Source organism: Mesoplodon mirus (genome assembly GCF_964341445.2).
Source record: "Mesoplodon mirus genome assembly, chromosome: X".
NCBI lineage: Eukaryota > Metazoa > Chordata > Mammalia > Artiodactyla > Ziphiidae > Mesoplodon > Mesoplodon mirus.
The window spans coordinates 56,211,498-56,217,497 of record NC_138981.1 but is presented as its reverse complement, the minus strand read 5'-3'; positions in this window follow the sequence as shown (position 1 = coordinate 56,217,497).

Sequence of the window (6,000 nt, the reverse complement as noted above, 5' to 3'; positions counted from 1 at the left end):
TAGATATATACATAAATTTATATATATAATTTTGCACACACATGTGAATTGTGTTGCTCATTGTGTTGTCTGCTTGTTCTACAAGTTATTGTGAGGTAAGTTAAAATCACCCACAATGATTATGTTTTTATTATTCCTTTGTTTGTCAGTGTTTACTGTACATGATTTTTAAAATTTAAAAAGTTTTATCCTTTCTTCTATTCTAAGATTTTCACATCTCTGAAATCAATATGTGTCTAATAATTGGTAGCATACTGAAGTAATAATTAGCAATATTCTTTAATTTTTTATAATCTGGCACATATTGATTGATATATCCTACAATTTTTGTAATTCTTGATGTGATAAATTATGGTGTCATCATTGTGAACTGAAACTTCTATCAATATATAGTGATCTTTATGTGCCACAATGTTTTTATCTATTTATTTCTGGTATGACTATAGTTATGCCATATTACTGTTGATTAATATTTGTCTGGAATATATTTCTTCTTATGTTTTACATGTGTATCTTATAAACAGCTTGTAATTAATCTTGAATTTTAGTCTGACATTCTTTGTCTTTTAAATTACATGAAGTACTAAGTCAGGTTATATTTTTTGTACTCACTGATATTTTTGGATTTTTATCCATTTTATTCTGTTAATTGTTTCACTTTTTCAATTTTTTTCTTTCTTTGTTTCTTTTAGATTATTATAGTTTTCTCTTGGCATTTTTCACTCTACTAGGAATTTAAATTCTCTATTTCTTTAGTTGTGGTCTTAGAAAATTTTAAAGCTAGTCTTAACTTTAGAAAAATGAGTCATTATTCTTTACCATCCACCTGAAAAATATAAGGGCCTCAGAACACTGTAATTTTACTCTCCACTATTGATATATTTGATTTTTTCATGTGTGTTAGGTGTATCTCTGCTTTAAACACATAAGCTGCTGTTATTGTTTTATACAATTAGTATTTGTTTTCATTTATTGACATATTTACAACTTCTTTCTTCCTTATTGTTTTTCAGATGTTCTATCTGGGGTCATTTCACTTAGGCTTGAAGAACATTCTCTACACTTTTTTTGGTATGGGTCTATTGATGTCAAACATTTTCAATTTTTGTTTGCTAAAAATGTATTTATTCTGACTTTCAAAGATTCCATTGCCAGATATAAAATCCTGAGTTGATGGATCTTGTTTGTTTTATTTTGTTGTTGTTGTTGTTATTCTCTCAGCAAAACAAAGATACCAATCCACTGTTACCTGGCTTCTATATTGGTATTGAAAAGTTAGTTATCAGTGAAATTATAGTTTTTCTTAGAGTAATAGATACATAACTTTTGTTGCTTTTAATATTTTTCTATTTCTCTTACTTGTTAACTGTTATGACTTGAATATTTTATTATATTTATCCTCCTTTATATTCCTTCAGTTTTAATATACAAATTTATGTATTTTATCACTTTTGAAATTTCTTAGCTATTATGTCTTTATATATTGATTCTGTACATTTTTCCTCTTCTATTATGGTACTCCAACTGGATCTGTTAGTCCTTCTTAATTTGTCTCTTAACCTTTACAAATTTTTAAAACTCTTTTTGTCTCTCTGTGTTGCACTCTTGACAATTTCTTCTCTTCTATCATCCTTGTCACTAATTCTCTCTTCAACTCTGGCCAATTCTCCACTAAACCTATTAGAGGTTTTTAATTCAATTATTTAATTTTTTTTATTTCTAGAACTTACGCTTAAATTTTTTAAAACTTTGTTTATTTTAAAAATTCTCTCTTTCAATTTAATATATCATTTTCAGTCTTTAAAATTGTTTTTAAACATTATTAATTCTTGTATTATGTGTCTTATAATTCCATTATCTGAAATCTTGATAAATCTAAGTCTGTTGTCTATTGTTTCTGCTGGTTGTCACATGGTATTCTTTTTCTTTATGTGTTTTAGGATTTTTGAGTATGGAACTTTATTTCTTAGAACCATATCTATGAGAATTATTTGAGCTTGTGATTACATTTTGTTTTGACTTCCATTCCATTTATCAGAAGAGATACTTTATGCAATTTCAAACTTTTAAAATTAATAAGACTTGTTTTGTGGTCTAATATATTGTTGATCCTGGAGAATGCTCCATATGCACTTGAGAAAATTGTGTATTCTGCTTTTGTTGAGTGAAGTGTCCTGTATACCTTTTTGTTATTCATTTGATCTGTAGTGTTGTTCAAGTCCTCTATTGCTTTAGTACTTTTCTGTCTGGTTCTATCCATTATTGTAAGTAGGGACATTGAAGCCTCTTTTTACTATTGTAGAGTTGTCTATTTCTCCCTTCAATTCTATTTGAGGGCTCTGATGGTTGTGCAAATATATTTATAATTTTTGAATTTTCTTGATAAATTGACTCATCTATCATTACATAATATCTTTATTTTTGTAATAGTTCTTTTTATTTTTGGGGTACGCAGGCCTCTCACTGTTGTGGCCTCCCCCGTTGTGGAGCACAGGCTCTGGACGTGCAGGCCCAGTGGCCATGGCTCACGGGCCCAGCCACTCCGTGGCATGTGGGATCTTCCTGGACTGGGACACAAACCCGCGTCCCCTGCATCGGCAGGTGAACTCTCAACCACTGCGCCACCAAGGAAGCCCTGTAATAGTTTTTAACTTAAAGTCTATTTGCCTGATTTTAGTGTAGCTATCCCTGCTCTCTTCTGGTTACTATTTTCATGGAATATATTTTTCCATCCTTTCATTTCCAACATATATATGTCTTTAGATCTAAATAAATTGAATTCTGTTTTTTATTACTTTTTCCAAACAAAAAAAAAAGTAATTTAATGGGAAGAATAGCATTGTTTTACGTATTTACAGATCTCTTTACTGTTGGGCTTAACAGAAGACAGCCAGATTCTCATATCTGCTTCCACATTCCATCTGATGTGATGTGTTATTTTAGTTGAAATACATGAAAAAAAAAAACTTGTCTTAAACAGATATGTAGTTGGAAAAGAAAAAGTATACTAATAACTTTTTTCAGATAATTGTGGATATTCTTCTTTGATATTACACCAAACCTTCACAAGTGATAATTGCTGGAAGGTTAGTTGCAACACGGAATATGAAACCCTGTCAATGAACTTTTCAAATGCTGTTTTATTAAATCTATTGGTTTAAATTTGGTTATGGTTTTTGTTTTTTAATTTTTTATTAAAGTAGGGTTGATTTACAATATTATATTGGTTTCAGGTGTACAACATAGTGATTCAATATTTTTATAGATTATACTCCATTAAAAGTTATTACAAAATAATGGTGATATTTCCCTACACTGTACAATATATCCTTGTTGCTTATTTATTTTATACATAATAGTTTATATCTCTTAATCCCATACCCCTATCTTGCCCCTCCCCACTTCACTCTCCCCACTGGTAACCACTAGTTTGTTCTCTATATCTGTGAGTCTGTTTTGCTTCTGCTTTATTACATACATTCAATTGTTTTATTTTTTAGGTCACACATACAAGTGATAACATAGAGTATATGTCTTTCTCTTTCTGACTTATTTCAGTAAGCGTAACACCCTCTAGGTACATCCATGTTGTTTCATATGGCATTATTTCATTCTTTTTTATGGTTGAGTAGTATTCCATTGGGTGCATGTGTGTGTGTGTGTGTGTGTGTATATATATATATATATATATATATATATATATATATATATATATATATATATATATGCCACATCTTCTTTATCCATTCATCTGCTGATGGACACTTAGATTGCTTCCATATCTTTGCTATTATAAATAATGCTGCTATGAACATTGGAGTTTATGAATCTTTTCAAATTAAATGTTTTCATTTTCTTTGGATACATACCCAGGAGTGGATTGATGAATCATATGGTAGTTCTATTTTTAGTTTTTTGAGGAAATTTCATACTGTTTTTCATAGTGGCTGCACCAATTTACATTCCCAAAAACAGTGTAGGAAGGTTCACTTTTCTCCACATGCTTGCCAGCATTTGTTATTTGCAAACTTTTTGATGATAGTCATTTTGACAGATGTGAGGTGATATCTAATCGTAGTTTAGATTTGCATTTCGCTGATGAGTGATGTTGAGCATTTTTTCATGTGCCTGTTGAGCATCTGTATATCTTCTTGGGAGAAATCTCTATTCAGGTCTTCTGCCTATTTTTTTAATCAGGTAGTTTGTTTTTTATATATTGAGTTGTATGAGCTGTTTATATATTTTGGATATTAACCCATTATTAATATGGTCATATTATTTACAAATATTTTCTCCCATTCAGTAGGTTGTCTTTTCATTTAGTCAGGGGTTTCCTTTAATGTGCAAAAGCTTTTAAGTTTAATTAGGTCCCATTTGTTTATTTTTGCTTTTGGTTCTTTTGCCATAGGACACAGAGCCAAAAAAATATTGCTGTGTCAAAGAGTGTTCTGCATATATTCTCTTCTAGGAGTTCTATGTTTTCAGATCTTACATTTAGGTCATATATATATATATATATATATATATATATATATATATTTTAATTAGTTTCTGTTTATAACAAAGTGAATCAGTTATACATATACATCTGTTCCCATATCCCTTTCCTCTTGTGCCTCCCTCCCTCCCACCCTCCCTATTTCACCCCTCCAGGCAGTCACAAAGCACTGAGCTGATCTCCCTGTGCTATGCGGCTGCTTCCCACTAGCTATCTACCTTACGTTTGGTAGTGTATATATGTCCATGTCTCTCTTTCGCTTTGTCACAGCTTACCCTTCCCCCTCCCCATATCCTCAAGTCCATGCTCAAGTAGGTCTGTGTCTTTATTCCTGTTTTACCCCTAGGCTCTTCATGACATTTTTTTTCCTTAAATTCCATATATATGTGTTAGCATATGGTATTTGTCTTTCTCTCTCTGACTTACTTCACTCTGTATGACAGACTCTAGGTCTATCCACCTCATTACTAAAAGCTCAATTTCATTACATTATATGGCTGAGTAATATTCCATTGTATATATGTGACACATCTTCTTTATCCATTCATCCGATGATGGACACTTAGGTTGTTTCCATCTCCGGGCTATTGTGAATAGAGCTGCAATGAATATTTTGGTACGTGTCTCTTTTTGAATTATGGTTTTCTCAGGGTATATGCCTAGTAGTGGGATTGCTGGATCATATGGTAGTTCTATTTGTAGTTTTTTAAGGAACCTCCATACTGTTCTCCATAGAGGCTGCACCAATTCACATTCCCACCAGCAGTGCAAGAGTGTTCCCTTTTCTCCACACCCTCTCCAGCATTTATTGTTTCTAGATTTTTTGATGATGGCCATTCTGACTTGTGTGAGATGATATCTCATTGTAGTTTTGATTTGCATTTCTCTAATGATTAATGATGTTGAGCATTTTTTTCATGTGTTTGTTGGCAGTCTGTATATCTTCTTTGGAGAAATGTCTATTTAGGTCTTCTGCCCATTTTTGGATTGCGTTTTTTGTCTTTTTGATATTGAGCTGCATGAGCTGCTTATAAATTTTGGAGATTAATCCTTTGTCAGCTGCTTCATTTGCAAATATTTTCTCCCATTCTGAGGGTTATCTTTGGTCTTGTTTATGGTTTCCTTTGCTGTGCAAAAGCTTTGAAGTTTCATTAGGTCCCATTTGTTTATCTTTGTTTTTATTTCCATTTCTCTAGGAGGTGGGTCCAAAAGCATCTTGCTGTGATTTATGTCATAGAGTGTCCTGCCTATGTTGTCCTCTAAGAGTTTTATAGTTTCTGGCCTTACATTTAGGTCTTTAATCCATTTTGAGCTTATTTTTGTGTATGGTGTTAGGGAGTGGTCTAATCTCACACTTTTACATGTCCCTGTCCACTTTTCCCAGCACCACTTATTGAAGAGGCTGTCCTTTCTCCACTGTACATTCCTGCCTCCTTTATCAAAAATAAGTTGACCATATGTGCGTGGGTATATCTCTGGGCTTTCAATCCTGTTCTATTGAT